Genomic DNA, 24,141 nt, shown 5'->3' on the forward strand with positions numbered 1-24,141 from the left:
GGGTCTTAGAGCAATATTTCGATGTGTTACAAACGGGATGACAAAGTTAATATACCCCCATCCTATGGTGGAGGGTATAAAAATGGTGTACGGTCGAAGCAGTGTTGAATCCAGGACCCTTTACATGCAAGGCGGAAATGCTAACCATTGCTCCACGTGGCCAACAAATGTATGTTTCTGTTGAATGATGTTTTGTTTGCATCGGCTCGTGGACGCTGCAAACTATGCTATATAAATGTAACTTATAACGATAATTGTCTACTGGTGACTATAACAGCTACGTAGCCCAGTGTATAGTGTGTTGGCTTATAAACTGTATGGTACTCGGTTTGATTCTCCGCCCAGGCGAAATATACAATTTAACAAATTTATAAAATTTAATATTTTCTTCAGCATGGTTTTTATTAGAGAAAAATGTCCTAAAAACTAAAAAATCCCGTGGAAGTGCGAAATATGTGAGAGAATATACAATTGGGCAGAAATAATTGTTTTTTGAGTACAATCTCTTCGATAGAAAATTATTCCAAGAATATAATATTTTTGGGCTCAAAATGCTTCCAAATATAAAACAAATATACAAATGTTTCGGCAATATCCAATAAATGTGTGCTTCCTGCAAAATATGTTTGGAACATATGTTAGAGAAGCAATTTTCTTTTGAGGGTGCAAATATAAACCAATAACTTTATTTCTGAATGAAATGGGTCAAAATGCTTTTGTAAGCTTGTAAACAATAGAATCAAATGTCACAGAAATAAATCTTTCAGCTGTGGGACAAGCGGGTTAGGATGATAGCAAACTGAAGTTGTAAATAAATGCTAAAATATAAAAAAAACAACCAAACCTGTTTCATTCCGCAAAATAATTACTTATGCTATGTTCCTTCCACTTCACACATGATTTGTCCCTAATGCAATATGTTTAACATGTAGAATGTGTTTGCTTCACTATCCTAGGGCATTTTAAAAAGTTACATGTGTGAAAAATCTCCATCATTTGACAACAAAATTAACTGGTGCGAGTAATTGTTTTGATAAAACTTTATCCTTGTGTCGGAAAACTTCATGCCACTGATATTCCATTGTGTACGCTCCAATGCTGTACATTTTGGCATATTTAAGTCGTCTGAAAGTTTAAAACAAATTTCCAGAGAAAGTTTATTTTTGAGCATAAGTAAATATAAATGCATACGAAAAGTTTTTTCGAGTAAAAATTTTTGACACTAAAACCACTAGATGTTGTACTGTGGTATTTATACCCTACACAACGGCAAATAATATCATCAGATTCGCTTATTTCAATACCATGGCCAGGGCTGCGGAGTCGAGGCAATTCTGCTCGATCATTAGCTTCGACTTCTCTTCCGGAGTCGACTTTGGATATTATATCTAAATGTCAATTGAATAACTAATTATCTTATTTATTTATGTGTACACAAGAGCCCTATCTATCACATTTGGTGCAATTTGAACTCTATACTTCAAATTTAAAGCCTATGTTCAAAAAAATTAATTTTGAAACAAGTATATACGGCCGTAAGTTCGGCCAGGCCGAAGCTTATGTAACCTCCACCATGGATTGCGTAGAAACTTCTTCTAAACACTGCCATCCACAATCGAATTAGTTAAGTTGCGGTAACGTTTGCCGATGGCAAGGTATCTTAAAACCTCCTAACAACCAGGGCTGTGGAGCCGGAGTCGGAGTCGGAGTCAGAGTCTTGGAGTCGGAATCATCTTTTCTCAATTTGTAAGAGGAAATCTTCCAAATGTTTTCTCCATAAGGAGTTAGCATAACGGGCGCAAAATTGAGTTATCTCTCCCAGCCAAATCTTTACTAAAGGCTGTGGAAAGGTTCATTCGCCCGAACCGAAACATGTACAGTCCAGGCGTGTATAGATTTGTATTTGGCGTTTTCTTTTCAATGGCTCCAATTAATCATGTTCCTTAATCTATATCTGTCCATAAAGCTCGAAAAATATTCGTATAATTAGATATAATGCATTTGGACGTCAATTGCCTGTTTCGGTATCAGGCTAACATGAGATATAATAAAATTTTATTTCCATAGAAAATTTTGTCAAAATTGTATTTCTATAGAAAATTTAGTCAAAATTTTGTTTCTGTATAATATTTTGCAGAATTTAATTTACTACACAAAAATTTTTCTAAAATTGTATTTATACCCTTCACCACTACTGTGGTACAGGGTATAATAAGTTTGTGCATTTGTATGTAAGAAATAGTGGTCATAGATCCATCTTTTAGTATACCGATCGGCTTAGAATTAAATTCTGAGTCGATTTTGCGATGTCCGTCTGTCTGTCTGTATATGTAATTTTGTGCACAAAGTACAGCTCGCAATTTAAGTCCGATCGTCCTCAAATTTGGCATAGGGCCCTTTCTTGGGACAGAGACAATCGCTATTGGTTTTGGAAACAATCGGTTCAGATTTAGATATAGTTGCCATATATATTTATCTCTGATGTGGTTATAGTTAGCGTGTTTATCAACCGATTTTCTTGAAATACCGTACATCCAAATATTTTATGAATCCGGAAAATCTTGCGAAATATCAGCCAAATCGATTCAGATTCAGATATAGCTCCCATATATATTTTTCGTCCGATTTAGACTCATATGATCACAGAGGCCAAAGTTTACTACCGATCTTCGTGATATTTTGCACAGGGGGTAGTATTGACATTCTACCAATGCTTGGTAAATTTGATTGAAATCGGTTAAAATTTAGATATAGCTCTTATATATATCTTTCGTCCGATTTTAACTTATATGGCCACAAAAGCCAGAGTTTTGCCTTGATTTGCTTCAAATTTTGCACAAGGGGTACGTTTAATAGTATCGTAAAGTGTGTCAAATTTTGTTAAAATCGGTTCAGATTTAGATATAGCTCACATATATATCTTTCGCCCGATTTGGACTTATGTGGTCTCACAAGCCAGAGTTTTGCCCTGACTTACTTCAAATTTTGCACAAGCGGTACTTTTAACGATACTATTGTTCTTGCTTGGACGGCATTTTGAAAACTGAAGAGTGAATTCCAAAATCAAAATAGGAGCAACATTATACACACACACCTTCAAAATGAGGGGTGTTCAGGTTTTTTAAATGCAAAATTGTAAGAAATACGTCAAGATTATATTGACCAAATTTTGACCTATCACCCTTTATAAAGGGTGATTTGTTAAGAGCTTGATAACTTTTTTTTTTAAAAAAACGCATAAAATTTGCAAAATCTCATCGGTTCTTTATTTGAAACGTTAGATTGGTCCATGACATTTACTTTTTGAAGATAATTTCATTTAAATGTTGACCGCGGCTGCGTCTTAGGTGGTCCATTCGGAAAGTCCAATTTTGGGCAACTTTTTCGAGCATTTCGGCCGGAATAGCCCGAATTTCTTCGGAAATGTTGTCTTCCAAAGCTGGAATAGTTGCTGGCTTATTTCTGTAGACTTTAGACTTGACGTAGCCCCACAAAAAATAGTCTAAAGGCGTCAAATCGCATGATCTTGGTGGCCAACTTACCGGTCCATTTCTTGAGATGAATTGTTCTCCGAAGTTTTCCCTCAAAATGGCCATAGAATCGCGAGCTGTGTGGCATGTAGCGCCATCTTGTTGAAACCACATGTCAACCAAGTTCAGTTCTTCCATTTTTGGCAACAAAAAGTTTGTTAGCATCGAACGATAGCGATCGCCATTCACCGTAACGTTGCGTCCAACAGCATCTTTGAAAAAATACGGTCCAATGATTCCACCAGCGTACAAACCACACCAAACAGTGCATTTTTCGGGATGCATGGGCAGTTCTTGAATGGCTTCTGGTTGCTCTTCACTCCAAGTGCGGCAATTTTGCTTATTTACGTAGCCATTCAACCAGAAATGAGCCTCATCGCTGAACAAAATTTGTCGATAAACACATTTCGAACCGAACACTGATTTTGGTAATAAAATTCAATGATTTGCAAGCGTTGCTCGTTAGTAAGTCTATTCATGATGAAATGTCAAAGCATACTGAGCATCTTTCTCTTTGACACCATGTCTGAAATCCCACGCGATCTGTCAAATACTAATGCATGAAAATCCTAACCTCAAAAGAATCACCCTTTATCTTTCGCCCGATTTGGACTTATGTGGTCTCACAAGCCAGAGTTTTGCCCTGACTTACTTCAAATTTTGCACAAGCGGTACTTTTAACGATACTATTGTATGTGCCAAATATGGTCAAAATCGATTCAGATTTAGATATAGCTCCCATATATATCCTTCGTCCGATTTGAACTTATATGGCCTCAAAATCCAGGGTTTTGCCGTGATTTGCTTCAAATTTCGCACAAGGAGTACGTGTACTAGTAGTAATTGCGCCAAATTTGGTTGAAATTGGTTCAGATTTAGATATAGCTCCCATATATATCTTCCGTCCGATTTGCACTCATATGACCAGGGGGGCTAAAGTTATACTCCCATTTACGTGAAATTTCGCATAGATAGTAACTAGAATTATTATTCTAACTGTACATGTCAAATTTATTCAAAATCGGTTCAGATTATATATAGCTCCCATATATACGTACACCAGAGTTGGGGAAATATGGTAGACTGTTACACATTTTAGACCCATTTTCAATGGAAGTTTCCTCCAACTAACTGGATAGCGTTAGCCGATTTAAATTTTAATTCTAGAGATTTTGTAGAACTAAAAAAATTGTCTACTTTATATAGCTTCCAGCAAATGTGAAGTAGTTGAAATGGTAACACAAATTTTGGCCTACATAGGGGTGAAGGGTATAATATAGTCGGCCCCGACCGACTTTAGACCAATTTTTTTCAAAATTTTATTTCTATAAGTAAAAATTGTCAAGTTTTATTTCTATAGCAAATTTTCTCAATTTTTTTTCTTACTGATGCTCACTGATACTCACTGCTACTCACTGCTTTAAAAAATGTTTTCAAAATTTTATTAGTGGTATTAAAATGAGATTTAATTATATTACCCGGAGTCGACTCCGGAGTCGGAGTCGAGCTGATGAAAAATGCGGGAGTCGGAGTCGGAGTCGGAGTCGAGTAAAATTGGCTCGACTCCACAGCCCTGCTAACAACGTCATCTAACTTGTATGTAAGTCCATACGTGGTATATATTAAATCAAAAAAGATCGATCAAAAAAATATATAATTAAGATTGACAAAATTTTCTATAGACATACAATTTTGACAAATTTTTCTATAGAAATAAAATTTTCACAAAATTTTCTTTAGAAATAAAATTTTGACAAAATTTTCTATAGAAATAAAATTTTAACAAAATTTTCTATAGAAATAAAATTTTCACAAAATTTTCTATAGAAATAAAATTTTGACAAAATTTTCTATAGAAATACAATTTTGACAAAATTTTCTTTAGAAATAAAATTTTGACAAAATTTTCTATAGAAATAAAATTTTAACAAAATTTTCTATAGAAATAAAATTTTCACAAAATTTTCTATAGAAATAAAATTTTGACAAAATTTTCTATAGAAATACAATTTTGACAAAATTTTCTATAGAAATAAAATTTTAACAAAATTTTCTTTAGAAATAAAATTTTGACAAAATTTTCTATAGAAATAAAATTTTAACAAAATTTTCTATAGAAATAAAATTTTCACAAAATTTTCTATAGAAATAAAATTTTGACAAAATTTTCTATAGAAATACAATTTTGACAAAATTTTCTATAGAAATAAAATTTTGACAAAATTTTCTATAGAAATAAAATGTTCACAAAATTTTCTATATAAATAAAATTTTGACAAAATTTTCTATAGAAAAAAAAAATTTAACAAAATTTTCTATAGAAATAAAATGTTGGTAGATTATTTTTGGCTGGAGTGGCAACCATGATTATAAACGGATATGGATCAATTTTTGTGTGATTGGAGATCGGCTATATATAACTATTGACCGATATGGACCAATTTTGGTATGGTTGTTAGCGGCCATATACTAACACCACGTTCCGAATTTGAACCGGATCGGATGAACGGTTTATATGGGGGCTATATATAATTGTGAACCGATGTGGACCAATTTTTGCATGGATGTTAGAGACCATATACTAACACCACGTTCCACGAACGATTTATATGGGGGATATATATATATAAATATGGACCAATTCTGGCACGGTTGTTAACACCATGTTCCAAATTACAACCGGATTGGATGAAATTTGCTTCTCTTAGGGACTCCGCAAGCCAAATCTGGGGATCGTTTCATATAAGGGCTATATATAATTATGAACCGATGTGGACCAATTTTTACATGGTTGTTAGAGAACATATACCAACACCATGTACCAAATTTCAGCAGGATCGGATGAAATTTGCTTCTCTTTGAGTCTCCGCAAGCTAAATCTGGGGATCGGTTTATATGGGGGCTATATATAATTATACACCGATGTGGACCAATTTTTACATGGTTGTTAGAGACCATATACCAACTCCATGTACCAAATTTCAGCCGGATCGGTGAAATTTGCTTCTCTTTGAGGCTCCGCAGGCCAAATCTGGGGATCGGTTTATATGGGGGCTATATATAGTTATGGACCGATTTGGACCAATTTTTGCATGGTTGTTAGAGACCATATACCAACATCATGTACCAAATTTCAGCCGGATCGGATGAAATTTGCTTCTCTTTGAGGCTCCGCAATCCAAATCTGGGGATCGGTTTATATGGGGGCTATACGTAAAAGTGGACCGATATGGCCCATTTGCAAGACCATCTGACCTACATCAATAACAACTTCTTGTGCCAAGTTTCAAGTCGATAGCTTGTTTCGTTCGGAAGTTAGCGTGATTTCAACAGACGGACGGATGGACGTACATGCTTAGATCGACTCAGAATTTCACCACGACCCAGAATATATATACTTTATGGAATAGAGCAATATTTCGATGTGTTACAAACGGAATGACAAAGTTAATATACCCCTATACTATGGTGAGGGTATAAAAAGTAACTTATGAACCGAGCCCACTAAGCATTACTGGCAAGAGATAATCCACCACTAAAAACCAGCATCTACACGCAGAGAAGAAACATGATTGTCACAATCATATTTGAAGAGCAAAATAATATGGTAGGAGCTATTTTTGCGGCGACCATGTAACATTTTAACCTGCAACTCAGTGAATATGGTTCTAAGAAAAATGTAATTGTCCTCATCTAAAATGTTATTATATTGATAAAAAGAATTTTGTTTGAAAGAAAAGACAATGGTCACCAGCGTTGCCAGAATTGTTTCACCAAAAACCGCTAGATTTGCCCAAAAAAATAGCTAAAAAAAGCTAAAAAATGCTAAAAAATAGCTAGAAAAAAAGCTAAATTTATTTGTATCAAAAGTCACATTTTTGATTGAAATTTAACAAACTTAAAGGCTTTATTTAACTTACAATGCATATTATTTTCATTTGCATTGCATATTAGCTCTGTTTGCGTATTTGATACATTTTGATTACTATCACAAATTTTTTACTGGAAGTCCTTCGTTTTGTGGGAGCTACCTTCCCAACACCTCTATTTTATTTACTTGTTATTTTAAAATATTAAATGATCTAAGCATGCTTTAGATTTGGTAAACAAATGATTTGTCATTTTTTTAAATAAAATTTTAGTTTGGTTTTGAAATTGTGAAAAATTCGAAATACATTACTTTTATTTAAATTGTAGAAAATACCTATAGTTTACATTTCCCAGTAAAAACATTTTCCTTTTCTTCATGAGCTATCAAAGTGCTTTAAAAACGTGCTAACGCCAACTTAAATTTCCAAATTCAGACTCGACTTCAAGTAGAAATTATTGTATATATACGTTTTTAAAATAAAGTGTTGAAAAACATCTTCTATTTATGAACGCTATTTTGGTTTGTGGTTAAGATGCAAAAACTCCTCACATTTAAAGACTATTTCATTAATTCTTCCTTCTTTCATGAAAACATACCCATTTTTAAGTTGAATCACTTAATTATAAGGACAAAACGACTTTATCGTCTTTTGGACAAGGAAAAGAGTTTATATAAAAGAAATTCACAAATGCTATTATAACCAAAATTCGCGTTCGTATTTTAAGGAAATGAAATCTATGGCCTCACGACAATATTTTTTCAGTGCACAAAGCTATTCACATCTACTATTTTAATTTAGTAATATCGTAATAACTTTAGAATATTATAATAACATAAAAATGATAAACGATTCAAATGATAATATTCCCAATAATTTACTGACAGTTTATCTAACAAATTTGTATGGTAATAGTAGATTTAAAGTTTACGATAACTTTTATGTATATAATGAAAAAACTTTACAACAAGGTGTATTTGCTACAAAAATGTCCGCATAATGGCTGGACTCATTATCAATGTTTCAACTGAGCTTTGAAATATGTGGAAACCCTTATACTTGCAGCAAGGCTTAGATAAAAACGGCGAATAGCTAAAAGGGTCATGAAAAAAAGCCAGAAAAAAAGCTAAAAGCTAAATGCATTTTTTTCCCGCTAAACGTCTTCAAAAAAAGCCAAATCTAGCGGGAAAAAAGCTAAATTGGCAACGCTGATGGTCACGATTTAAAATGTTATGGTATTCATTAAAAATGTTTTTCTCCTAGTTAAAAGAACATGGTCACAACCTAAAATGTTTTGATCTTTATGAAAAAACTTTTTTCATCGTCGAAAAAAGGACGCCACTTGAGAAAAGAAAACACAAAATTAACTTTATTTGTTTGTTTTTATTTATTTATAAACTAATTCATTGTTTATTTGTATTTATAATGCCGTTCAAGCAAAAATCATACATTTTTACACACTCTATTTAATTTCAATTTCAACAATAAGTAATTATTCCATATTTACATCGTGCCCATCAAATGTACAAACGCAGACATCATGTAACTGCAAATAAAAATAAATGATACCATATAGCAAAATGCAGAACAAAAAACAGGTACATTTTTTCAATTACACTTTCCTTTTTTGTGTTCACATAAAACCACGTGCCACTTTTGAATAAATAAATTAACACAAAACACAGTAAATCCGTATACTCCGTCCATTCCAAGAAACAATCAACACACGACTGACGCGCAAAATGAAAATCGTGTGTACCTGCTCAATGTTTTTATAAAATTCTTTTCGCTGCAAACAAGTTAAAAAATTAAATGGTCACGAAAAAAATGTAAATGGTCTTTATGGCCATGTAATGGTTCTAGACATGTCTATACTTAATCTATAAAAATACTTTTTTCCCTGTAAAAAAGTTAAAAAAATGAATGGTCAGGTACATGATTTTCCCGACCATTTAATGGTCTCAAATTCTATCATTTAAATGATAGAACATGTTTGTGGTATTTGAGAACCATTCAAATGCTTATTGCCACCATACATTTTTCTCCACTCGAAAACTATGTTTACAAAGACAAAATACATGGTTTTCGAGGCAATTACATGCTCTAGATAAGCATTAAATGGATGCGGCAACCATGTTCAAACATGGTTTTTCTGTGCGTGTAGATGATCTACAGAAGCCGACCACTGACAGAAGAATCTTCATCTCCATGCATTTTATGTATTAATCTAACATTGTTAGCTTATAACTCTTGTTCGCACTTTAGTGGTTATGAACCAAAAGGCTAAAGAAAATCAAAATTGCAACTTTGTCCTTTATACATGGGAATATGCATATCGTATATTTAGTAATGCAGCAAAACTTATAAATTGTAATGGAATTGAAGTTATGCTTCTGCAACGAAATTTCTTGCTATTTGCCAAGTTTTATAAATATGCAAGGGGTGAATGGAAAACGACGGTATGAATTTGAATACCAGATATAGTCCAATGGATAATTTGTATACAATCGACGATAGGAGTGAGTATACGATATTTGTCATTCCGTTGGTAATGATTTGAAATAGTTCTGACTGACTGCAGATATTTTATTATCTTTTATTATTAAAATGGTAATTGCATTTAAATTTTATATTTGTTACTTTTGTTAATTATTAATACCGTCAATTTTTTTTATTTTTATTCCCTTCACCACTACTGTGGTACAGGGTATAACAATTTTTTGAATTTGTATTGTAACGCCGAGAAGGAGTAGTCATAGACCCATCTTTCAGTATACCGATCGGCATAGAAATAAATTTTGAGTCGATTTAGCGACGTCCTTCTGTCTGTCTGTTGATGTATTTTTGCGTGCAAAGTCCAGTTCGCATTTTAAGTCCGATCGTCTTCGAATTTGGCATAGGGTCCTTATTCGTCTCAAAGACGATCCCTATTGATTTTGGATTTAGATATAGCTTCCATATATATTTCTAACCGATTTCGTCAAAACTGATCAACCGATCTTCTTTCAATTTCGTATAATCGAATATTTTGTGAGTCTGGTCAATATTGCAGAATATTGACTGATATCGGTTCACATTCAGATATAGCTCTCATATATAGCTTTCGCGCGATTTACACTCCTATGGCCCCGGAGGCCAATCTTTTGTTCCGATTTACGTGAAATTTTGCACAGGGAGTATTATTAACATTATACAGTGCTGTTCGAAACATTTGCAACTAGTCCTACCATGAACTTAATCTTGGTATATCTCCCATAAGAATAACATTATTGTTTTGCTTCCACGTAAAAAATAATCGTTATGGAGTGGTATTTCCAAATTCTAATTGGGAAAATTAATTACTATTATACCCTCCACCATAGGATGGGGGTATATTAACTTTGTCATTCCGTTTGTAACACATCGAAATATTGCTCTAAGACTCCATAAATTATATATATTCTGGGTCGTGCTGAAATTCTGAGTCGATCTGAGCATGTCCGTCCGTCCGTCTGTTGAAATCACGCTAACTTCCGAACGAAACAAGCTATCGACTTGAAACTTGGCACAAGTAGTTATTATTGATGTAGATCGGATGGTATTGCAAATGGGCCATATCGGTCCACTTTTACGTATAGCCCCCATATAAACGGACCCCAAATTTGGCTTGCAATTGCTCTAAGAGAAGCAAATTTCATCCGATCCGGCTGAAATTTGGTACATGGTGTTAGTATATGGTCTCTACCAACCATGCAAAAATTGGTCCATATCGGTCCAGTTTTACGTATAGCCCCCATATAAACGGACCCCCAAATTTCGCTTGCAATCGCCCTAAGAGAAGCAAATTTCATCCGATCCGGCTGAAATTTGGTACATGGTGTTAGTATATGTTCTCTAACAACCATGCAAAAATTGGTCCACATCGGTCCATAATTATATATAGCCCCCATATAAACCGATCCCCCGATTTGGCTTGCGGAGCCTCTTGGAGGAGCAAAATTCATCCGATCCGGTTGAAATTTGGAACATGTTGTTAGAATGTGGTCTCTAACAAACACGCAAGAATTGGTCCATATCGGTCCATAATTATATATAGCCCCCATATAAACCGATCCCCAGATTTGACCTCCGGAGCCTCTTGGAGGAGCAAAATTCATCCGATCCGGTTGAAATTTGCAACGTGGTGTTAGTATAAGGCCGATAATATCCATGCCAAAATTGGTCCATATCGGTCTATAGTTATATATAGCCGATCCCCAATCACACAAAAATTGGTCCATATCAGTTCATATTCATGGTCGCCACTCGAGCCAAAAATAATCTACCAAATTTTATTTTTATAGAAAACATTGTCAAAATTTTATTTCTATAGAAAATTTTGTCAAAATTTTATATCTATAGACAATTTTGTCAAAATTTTATTTCTATAGAAAATTTTGTCAAAATTTTATTTCTATAGAAAATTTTTTCCAAATTTTACTTCTATAGAAAATGTCAAAATTTTATTTTGCAAAAATTTTATATATCTATAGAAACTTTAAACTTAATTATATACGTATTTATTCGGCCTTTTTAGTTTAATATATACCACGTATGGACTATGTGGTATATATTACGGTGTTAGGAAGTTTTAAGATACCTTGCCATCGGCAAGTGTTACCGCAACCCAAGTAATTCGGTTGTGGATGACAGTCTCCAGTAGAAGTTTCTACGCAATCCATGGTGGAGGGTACATAAGCTTCGGCCTGGCCGAACTTACGGCCGAGTATACTTGTTAAAAATTAATATTTACCGAAAGGTAAAGAATCATATGATTTGACCTGTTCAAAACATTTGCAACTACCTAGCACCCTGTAATATTTTCTTCTTTAAGGGCATAATTTTTTGTTTTTATACCCTCCACCAGAGGATGAGGGGTATATTAACTTTGTCATTCCGTTTGTAACACATCAAAATATTGCTCTAAGACCACATAAAATATATATATTCTGGGTCGTTGTGAAATTCTGAGTCGATCTAAGCATGTCCGTCCGTCTGTCGAAATCACGCTAACTTCCGAAAGAAACAAGCTATAGACTTGAAACTTGCCACAATTAGTTGTTATTGATGTAGGTCGGATGGTATTGCAAATGGGCCATATCGGTTTACTTTTACGTATAGCCCCCATATAAACCGACCCCCAGATTTGGTTTGCGGAGCCTCTTGGAGGAGCAAAATTCATCCGGTCCGGCTGAAATTTGGCACATTATGTTCGTATATGGTCTCTAACAACCATGCAAAAATTGGTCCACATCGGTCCATAATTATATATAGCCCCCATATAAACCGATCCCCAGATTTGATCTCCGGAGCCTCTTGAAGGAGCAAAATTCATCTGATCCGGTTGAAACTTAGTACCTGGTGTTAGTATATGGTCTCTAACAACCATGCAAAAATTGGTCCATAATTATATACGTTATAGCCCCCATATAAACCGATCCCTAGATTTGACCTCCGGAGCCTCTTAAAGGAGCAAAATTCATCCGATTCGTTTGAAATTTGATACATTTCGCTATTATATAGCCCCAAATAAACCGATGGCCGTAAGTTCGGCCAGACCGAAGCTTATGTACCCTTCACCATGGATTGCGTGGAAACTTCTTCTAAACACTGCCATCCACAATTACTTAAGTTGCGGTAATGCTTGCCGATGGCAAGGTATCTTAAAACCTCCTAACACCGTCTTCTAAATTTTATGTAAGTCCATACGTGGTATATATTAAATCAAAAAAGATCGATAATATACGTATATAATTCAGTTTGACAAAATTTTCTATAGAAATAAAATGTTGACAAAATTTTCTATAGAAATAAAATTTTAACAAAATTTTCTTTAGAAATAAAATTTTGGTAGATTATTTTTGGCTCGAGTGGCAACCATGATTATGAACCGATATCGACCAATTTTTGTGTGATTGGAGATCGGCTATATATAACTATAGACCGATATGGACCAATTTTGGTATGGTTGTTAGCGGCCATATGCTAACACCTCGTTCCAAATTTGAACCGGATCGGATGAATTTTGCTCCTCCAAGAGGGTCCTGAGGTCAAATCTGGAGAACGGTTTATATGGGGGCTATATATAATTATGGACCCATATGGACCAATTCTGGCACGGTTGTTAGAGACCATATACTAACACCATGTTCCAAATTCCAACCGGATTGGATGAAATTTGCTTCTCTTAAATGCTCCGCAAGGCAAATCTGGGGATCGGTTTATATGAGGGCTATATATAATTGTGAACCGATGTGGACCAATTTTTGCATGGATGTTAGAGACCATATACTAACCCCAAGTTCCACATTTGTACCGGATCGGATGAATTTTGCTTCTCTTTGAGTCTCCGCAAGCCAAATCTTGGGATCGGTTTATATGGGGACATGCATGGATGTTAGAGACCATATACTAACACCACGTTCTACATTTGAACCGGATCGGATGAATCGGATTTGGATGAATATATATACTTTAAGAGGCTCCGGAGTTCAAATCTGGAGAAGGGTTATATGGGGGCTATATATAATTATGGACCAATTCTGGCACGGTTGTTAAAGATCATATACTAACACCATGTTCCAAATTACAACCGGACCATATACCAACACCATGTACCAAATTTCAGCCGGAGCGGAAGAAATTTGTTTCTCTTTGAGCCTCCGCAAGCCAAATCTGGGGATCGGTTTATATGAGGGCTATATGTAATTATGGACCGATGTGGACCAACTTTTGCATGGTTTTTAGAGACCATATACCAACATAATGTACCAAATTTTAGCCGGATCGGATGAAATATGCTTCTCTTAGAGGCTCCGCAAGCCAAATCTGGCGATCGGTTTATACTCGTATGGGTGCTATACGTAAAAGTGGACCGATATGGCCCATTTGCAATACCATCCGACCTACATCGATAGCTACTAATTGTGCCAAGTTTCAAGGCGATAGTTTGTTTCGTTCGGAAGTTAGCGTGATTTCAACAGACGGAAGGACGGACATGCTTAGATCGACTCAGAGTTTCACCACGACCCAGGATATATAGGTTAAAGTGTCAGCCCGATTAAGATTCAGGCTCACTTAGACTATTCAGTCCATTGTGATAAAACCACGACCCAGAATATATATACTTTATGGGGTCTTAGAGCAATATTTCGATGTGTTACAAACGGAATGACAAAGTTAATATGCCCCCCATCCTATGATGGAGGGTATAATAATAACAATAATAAAAACACTTTAATCCTAAGATTTTTTCCATATTACACCAAAAAAAAAAATAAACTGATTTATAGGAAAAATGAAGTACCTCGTGCAAAAAAAAAATTGTACTCCACAATTTGAGATTTCTCTAAAGCGTTGTTAGAACCAGGACAATTTAATGCCTGTTGTACTTTTTAACTGCAGTTCACGAAATTACATTCTCTTATACAAGAAAAAATTAACTAAAAGTAAAGAAGAAAGTCATTGGCGCCAAATCATGACAATTATAACCATACAATAGTTCATTCGTACTATTTTTGGGAATCGTACGAAAATGTTGTTTTGCTATATAACCAGGTTTATTTCATCAAATGTTTGAGTCATACTTAAAAAAGTAAGATATCATTAGGCTGTGGAAGGAGCCACCGTGGTGCAATGGATAGCATGCCCGCCTTGCATACACAAGGTCGTGGGTTCGATTCCTGCTACGACCGAACACCAAAAAGTTTTTCAGCGGTGGATTATTCCACCTCAGTAATGCTGGTGACATTTCTGAGGGTTTCAAAGCTTCTCTAAGTGGTTTCACTGCAATGTGGAACGCCGTTCGGACTCGGCTATAAAAAGGAGGTCCCTTATCATTGAGCTTAACATGGAATCGGGCAGCACTCAGTGATAAGAGAGAAGTTCACCAATGTGGTATCACAATGGACTGAATAGTCTAAGTGAGCCTGATACATCGGGCTGCCACATAACCTAACCTAACCTAACCTAGGCTGTGGAAAATTTCCAAAAAAAAAATAATAAAATTTAACTACAAACAAATAATTCTTTTCAAATAAAAATAAGTTAAATTCAGCGTTAGTTTAACAACGGATTTTTTTTCTCTGTGTAGATAAATACTTTATCACAACGTTTAAAGCCATTTCTCTGACTCAAGACTATTACCGATTACTGAAATGTATTTGTGGGGGTCATGTCCTCTAACGCCATGGAATTATTTATTGAAAATTAATTTTTTGTAGTTGGCATTTCTGTGAGAAAATTTCACTTCTCGTTCTTAATTGATAGATTTATATGTGTACATTGTACTTGGAATGGTACGTGATTATTATCGAGTATAAGTGCTTATTTATCCATTAGGATACATTAGTATAGATATTGTGTTCTGTTTATGCCTTCAAATCTCACCGACACACATTTTGGCAAGAAGCTCTGTCAAATAACAATATATAAAGAACAAAGCAAAATAAGCATCTTTGCGGCAAGTGATTGAAATCGATACAAGAAAAAATGTGTCTATTGGGGATTAAGGACATATTTACAATAAAATTTTGGAATCGGAACCATACTTTGAGTAAATATATATATAGTATTAGCAGTAGTATCACAAGGACATCAATTACAAAGTCCTATTCAATGCCATTTTACAATCAACAGCACTGTGTGGAACAAGGTATTATAACTTAGAGCAGTTGTTTGTCATATATACACCCTCAAAAAAAAAAAATGCTCCTCTAATATATCGATGTTGCCATTCCAAAGTACGCCAAGTCTAAAAAGTCAATTTTACAGGAAACAAGTTCAAAGTTGTTATACCCTCCACCATAGGATGGGTGGGTATATTAACTTTGTCATTCCGTTTGTAACACATCGAAATATTGCTTTAAGACCCCATAAAGGATATATATTCTGGGTTCTGGTGAAACTCTGAGTCTATCTAAGCTGTTGAAATCACGCCAACTTTCGAACGAAACAAGCTATCGACTTGAAACTTGGCATAAGTAGCTGTTATTGATGTAGATCGGATGGTATTGCAAGTGGTCCATAACGGATCACTTTTACGTATATGCCCCCTATAAACCGACCCCCAAATTTGGCTTGCGAAGCCTCTTAGAGAAGCAAATTTCACATCAATCCGAATAAAAAGCAAGAAAGTAGAAAGACGGACGGGGCCGACTATATCATACCCTAAACCACCCTTACTGAATTAATAATCATAAGCATTTGTGGGGTAACATTGATATAGGTCTCGGAGATAAACCGCAGTTGCATATTTAAGAAAATTAAGGGGTACATGTTTATGGGTGCTTTGTCTTAATCTGACTATAGCTCATAGTCAGTGTTGCCAGGGAAAATGTTCGGTTTACCCTACAAGGACAAAAAGTTCCCTACACCCTCACAAAAAATCGCTTCTGTAACATATACTCCCAAACATATTTTGCTTCAAGCATATACATTTTTGGGTATTGCCCAAACATTTATTTGTTTGATCTCTTCCAATATATAATATGTTTGAAAGCATATTGGTCTAAACAATATATGTTTGGGTAGTCTAAGTTCCAAACATTTTGTATTTTTGCATCCAAATTCAATAATGTTGTCTTCCAAAAAACAATATGTTATTATGTGAACATATAATATGTTTGGTAGCATTTTGCACCCAAAAATATTATATGCTTAAAAAAATTTCTCCCAAACAATATTGTGCTCAAAATTTTATTTATTTATATATAAATATATTTACAATCATAATGAATTATGAAAATAAACAGGTAATATAGGTGCTAACAACATAGGTTTTCGATCTGAATGCTCAAAATGTTGTTTCTGCCTAATTGTATATTCCTCCACATCTTTCTCACTTCCACGAGATTTTTTCTGTAATGCAAACATTGTAGAAGAAATTGTTATATTTTATAATTTTTTTTAATTTTACTTTTTGCCGGACGGGGATTCGAACAGCGGACCACACAGTTTGTAAGGATCAAAGAAGTAGCTGATCAATTGCCCAAGGAAAAATAAAATGTTAATTTTGTAATAACAAGCCACAACCGCCAACTTAATTCAATATCGCTCCCTGTTAAATAGCGCTCCAAGCTACTAAACACATATATGTTTATAGGCTATTTCTAAATTAATATATGTTTGCATCCAAGCATATTATATTTACAAACATTTTATGTCCCAAACATAATATGTTCTAACATATTAACATATATGTCCCAAACATGTTATGCTAGTTTATGAACATTATATGCTTGCACTCAAAAATATTGTGTTTAAAAATTTGTGTTCCAAACATATAATGTTTATAGCCAAACATATAAAAAACAGTCTTTTTCAACCGTGTACTTTCCCATACATTCCCAAACAATTTTCCCTATAATCTTTTTCGTTAAATTTAAACAAATTTTGCAAAAACAAAATGGTTCGAAGTACTTTATTATCTTAAAACATGAAAATGCGACGTATATAACCTAGAAAAAACAAAAAAGGAAAGTCTAAAGTCGGGCGGAACCGACTATATTATACCCTGCACCACTTTGAAGATCTAAATTTTCGATATCATATCACATCCGTCAAATGAGTTGGGGGCTATATATAAAGGTTTGTCCCAAATACATACATTTAAATATCACTCGATCTGGACAGAATTTGATAGACTTCTACAAAATCTATAGATTCAAAATTTAAGTCGGGTAATGCACTAGGGTGGAACACAATGTTAGTTAAAAACAAGTAAGGAAAGTCGAAAGTCGGGCGGGGCCGACTATATTATACCCTGCACCACTTTGTAGATCTAAATTTTCGATACCATATAACATCCGTCAAATTCATACATTTAAATACCACTCGATCTGGACAGAATTTGATAGACTTCTACAAAATCTATAGACTCAAAATTTAAGTCGGCTAACGCACTAGGTTGGAACAGAATGTTAGTAAAAAAATATGGGAAACATTTAAATATGAAGCAATTTTAAGGAAACTTCGCAAAAGTTTATTTATGATTTATCGCTCGATATATATGTATTAGAAGTTTAGGAAAATTAGAGTCATTTTTACAACTTTTCGACTAAGCAGTGGCGATTTTACAAGGAAAATGTTGGTATTTTGACCATTTTTGTCGAAATCAGAAAAACATATGCAAAATTCAACTAAATCGGAGTTAAAAATTGGTCTCTGTGGGCAAATGGGTGTAAATCGGGCGATATTTTGCAAGTTTTTCGAGACCCATAAAATATTCGGATGTACGGAATTTGAGGAAGATCGGTTCATATACACGCCAATTATGACCAGATCGGTGAAAAATATATATGGCAGATATATCTAAATCTGAACCGATTTTTTCCAAAATCAATAGGGATCGTCTTTGAGCTGAAACAGGACGCTATACCAAATTTTAGGACGATCGGACTAAAACTGCGAGCTGTACTTTGCACACAAAAATACACCAACAGACAGACAGACGGACATCGCTAAATCGACTCAGAATTTAATTCTAAGACGATCGGTATACTAAACGATGGGTCTCAGACTTTTCCTTCTTGACGTTACATACAATTGCACAAACTTATTATACCCTGTACCACAGTAGTGGTGAAGGGTATAAATATGGGAAACGTTTAAATCTTAAGCAATTTTAAGGAAACTTCGAAAAAGTTTATTTATGATTTATCGCTCTATATATATGCATTAGAAGTTTATGAAAATTAGAGTCATTTTTATAACTTTTCGACTAAGCAGTGGCGATTTTACAAGGAAAATGTTGGAATTTTGGGAGCTATATCTAAATCTGAACCGATTTCAACCAAATTTGGCACGCATAGCAACAATGCTAATTCTACTCCCTGTGCAAAATTTCAACTAAATCGGAATTAAAAATTGGCCTCTGTGGTCATATGTGTGTAAATCGGCCGAAAGCTATATATTGGAGCTATATCTAAATCTGAACCGATTTCAACCAAATTTGGCACGCATAGCAACAATGCTAATTCTACTCCATGTGCAAAATTTCAACTAAATCGGAGCAAAAAATTGGTCATATGAGTGTAAATCGGGCGAAAGCTATATATGGGAGCTATATCTAAATCTGAACCGATTTCAACCAAATTTGGCACGCATAGCTACAATGCTAATTCTACTTCCTGTGCAAAATTTCATCCAAATTGGGGTAAAACTCTGGCTTCTGGGACCGTATAAGTCCATATCGGGCGAAATATATATATGGGAGCTATATCTAAATCTGAACCGATTTCAATAAAATTTGGCACACTTGACTATAGTACTAATTGTTCTTCTTGTACAAAATTTTAAGCAAATTAGGGTAAAACTCTGGCTTCTGGGGCCATATAAGTCCATATCGGGCGAAATATATATATGGGAGCTATATCTAAATCTGAACCGATTTCTTCCAAAATCAATAGGGATCTATTCTGAGCCAAAACACATACTTGTGCCAAATTTGAAGTCTATTGGACTAAACCTGCGACCTAGACTTTGATTACAAAAATGTGTTCACGGACAGACAGACAGACGGACAGACGGACATCGCTATATCGACTCAGGAGCCCACCCTGAGCATTTTTGCCAAAGACACCATGTGTCTATCTCGTCTCCTTCTGGGTGTTGCAAACATATGCACTAACTTATAATACCCTGTTCCACAGTGTGGCGCAGGGTATAAAAATGTGTATTACCACCACGGTGACTACAGTTGGTAGATTTCTACCAAAAATAGTATTTTTTTTGTTAAATCTCTATAGAAATAAAATTTTGGAAAAAGTTTCTATAAACAAATTTTTTTGAGAAATTTTCTATAGAAATCAAATTTTGAGCAAAAATTCCATAGAAATAACATTTTGAAAAAAAATTTTATAGATATAATATTTTGAAAAAAGTTTAAATAGAAATACAATTTTGACAAAATTTTCTATAGAAATAAAATGTTGACAAATTTTTCTACAGGAATAAAGTTTTGACAAAAATGTCTAAAGAAACCCAGCAAAAAAATTTGGAAGTTCTTCCACAGGCACAACTTTAACAGCACTTCCAGAAGATGTACTTCCAATAATGTTTTTTAATTACACACACGGATGAAAAAGACTGTTTTTCATATGTTTGGCTATAAACATTATATGTTTGGAACACAAATTTTTAAACACAATATTTTTGAGTGCAAGCATATAATGTTCATAAACTAGCGTAACATGTTTGGGACGTATATGTTAATATGTTAGAACATATTATGTTTGGGACATAAAATGTTTTTAAATATAATATGCTTGGATGCAAACATATATTAATTTAGAAATAGCCTATAAACATATATGTGTTTAGTAGCTTGGAGCGCTATTTAACAGGGAGCGATATTGAATTAAGTTGGTGGTTGTTGCTTGTTATTACAAAATTAACATTTTATTTTTCCTTGGGCAATTGATCAGCTACTTCTTTAATCCTTACAAACTGTGTGGTCCGCTGTTCGAATCCCCGTCCGGCAAAAGGTAAAATTAAAATAAAAAAGATCATAAAATTGAATAATTTCTTCTACAATGTTTGTATTACAGAAAAGGTGCTAAGAACTAAAAAATCTCGTGGAAGTGAGAAAGATGTCGGGGAATATACAATTGGGCAGAAACAAAATTTTGAGCATTCAGGTCGAAAACCTATGTTGTTAGCACCTATATTACCTGTATATTTTCATAATTCATTATGATTGTAAATATATAAATAAAAAAGTAAAATTTTGAGCACAATATTGTTTGGGAGATTTTTTTTAAGCATATAATATTTTTGGGTGCAAAATGCTTCCAAACATATTATATGGTCACATAATAACATATTGTTTTTTGGAAGACAACATTATTGAATTTGGATGCAAAAATACAAAATGTTTGGAACTTAGACTACCCAAACATATATTGTTTAGACCAATATGCTTTCAAACATATTATATATTGGTAAAGATCAAACATATAAATGTTTGGGCAATACCCAAAAATATATATGCTTGAAGCAAAATATGTTTGGGAGTATATGTTACAGAAGCGACTTTTTGTGAGCGTGCAGGAAGTTTTTTTCATCCAATTTTTTATAACATGCTTTTTTCATATTTTTAATGGGTAATTTTAACTTTTTTTGTTTCAAATTGGTTAAAAACAGTTTAAGAATTCATAAAATAGTACAAATTATTAAAATTTTATCGAAAAAAATGCTAAATCTAATCTGAAAAATTGTGAATTTTTGCAAATATTTGAAGTCAAACGTTTCAGACATGCGTTAGAATCCATTAAAAATTATAAAAATTATTTTATACGGACGGACGGACACCAAGCGCTAGATCGACTCAGGAGGTGATTCTGAGTCGATCGGTATAAATGTTATGGGGTCTAAAATCAATATTTCTGGTAGGCACATTTTTTGGCAGTTCAAACTTATTAGACCCTGACCACTATGTGGTTTAGGGTATAACAACGAACTGCATCAAAAAATGCTAAGCCTACTTTACGTACTCTGGAATGTGGCATCGATATGTCACAAACATATTTTCCAGGAAGCACATATATTTGTATATACTACCGAAACGTTATGTATATACATATAATATGTTTGGGAGCACTTTGACGCAAACTATGTAAAATTTTGGACAACATCAACCCCAAAAAACAACTAAATATGCAAATTAATTGATTTAATCACCTTCTCCCACGTTCCTGGTAAATTTCAAATAAACCAGAGAATGTTAAATTTTCCACTATTTTTTTAACGGGGACGTCAGCTTTCCCGATCCAACATCAACAAATACAGAAGTGGAAAGCACCCTTGTCTGAAAATTTCAAGAAAGTCTGGGAACTTTCCTTCAAGTTTCTTACGGCATTTGTAAGTTTCATGAAAATGATGTAGCGTATCTTTGTGTAGATGTCATCCACAACCTTCCCAAAAAATTCAAGCAACTCATAAGCCCAATTTACAAAAAGTAGCGGGAAGAGGGCACTCCCGACCAAATATCACAAAATCAGGTACCCAATTTCAAGGAAATTGGAAAACTTTAACTGTATCGTTTTACTTTTCCCCGACCAAATATTAAAAAATCGCCCCATATAAATTTCATTACTTCCCCCAAGTACTCCGTAAATTTCCAGTGTACCTTAAAAATGTCGAGCAAAGGGGATGTCACCCTTCCCGACCAAATATCTAAAAATAAAGTAGCGGATCTTTGTCTAGACGCTTCCTTTACCCTCTCTTGAAATTTTGAAGCAAATCGGATAATGTTGGCTGAATAAGATTTTAAGAGATCTAAAATTTTTTTTTTGGAGGAAAATTAGTTTTTAAGGGAAGAGAATTCAAGATAAATACACCCAGAGAAGGAATATGATCACCTCAAACATGTTTTAAGAGCAAAATGTTATTTTTGGGTGGTGACCATGTAACATGGTTTTCGCAACCGTGTTATTTTCTCGGAAAGCATGCACCTGATTTCGGCAAGCAGGTTATATTTGACGAGAAAATAACATTTTAGTGACAAACATGTTACATGGTTACCATACAAAAATAACATTTTGCTCTTGAAACATGTTTGAGGTGATCATATTCCTTCTCTGCGTGTAGTTTAAATTGGGGATTCAAGGTGAGAGTGTATTGTTTTGGGAACAAGTGGTAGACAAATACTGATAACACTAAGCAGAGTTTAAACTTATCTCTTAGACACTGAGTTGTGTTTTAACTTCTCTCTTACATGTCAGTAAGATTTTAATTGAAGAGAGTGAGAAATGAGAATTTTTGGCGGGATTTTTTTTTGTTTGGTGCAAAAGATGATGGGGGACGAGGGAATAAAAGATATGTGGAGTAAATACTCATTAGATAAAACAAGCACTCGACATACGCCAACAAATGTATGTATAATAAAAATTAAAACAAAAAAAAAATGAACTTACTTGACTTTATTAATTGCTTATAAGCCTATACATGTGACGAATTGGTAAAAGGGATGATGTAATAATTCGAATATGAACACACAAAACACTTTTTTCTACATCTTTTAATATAAATAAATAAAGCACACAAAAGTTTGACCAAAAATTCCACTTTACTGCCAAATGATCGCAACACCTAAAACCAACTGAACTACGCAAGGGCAAGAATTAAACTGCTTGTGTGGTTGTTGGGTTGCAAAATAAAACCTGTTGAGTAAAGAGAGAAATCCGAATACTCACCACTTTTCACTCAACCATAATGGAAACGGAAACTCACTCAGCTTTATTTAGCGAGCAAGAGAGATTCGCTCCTATATTTCATATATGATAAAGTCAGTAGTATTTGATTGGAGTGAAATTAAAGGAAATTGATAATACATCTCCTTCCAGAATGTTCCATTCAGTTTTAAATTGTAACCAAATTAAACGTAATACTTAAAGCTTATATTTTTCAACTAAAGAACAGGAAAACGGAAACTCACTCAAACACGAGAGAGCACAAAAGGCGAATTAGCTCTCAGTCGAGTAGTTGGTTGATTCTCAGTGATGCCAATTTAGTTATTTTATAAGTAGATCTAGCTATTTTTGATGATGAGTTGCTAGAAAATTTCTGAAATTGCTATTGGCTTGAATTTCTATTGAATTCTATTCTATTTCTATTGAATTCTATTCTATTGGCTTGAAATTCTTCACCACTACTGTGGTGGAGGGTATAATAAATTTGTGCATTTGTATGTAACGCCAAGAAGTCTGAGACCCATCGTTTAGTAT

The sequence above is a fragment of the Haematobia irritans genome, chromosome 4 (genome assembly GCF_050003625.1).
Source record: "Haematobia irritans isolate KBUSLIRL chromosome 4, ASM5000362v1, whole genome shotgun sequence".
Classification (NCBI taxonomy): domain Eukaryota; kingdom Metazoa; phylum Arthropoda; class Insecta; order Diptera; family Muscidae; genus Haematobia; species Haematobia irritans.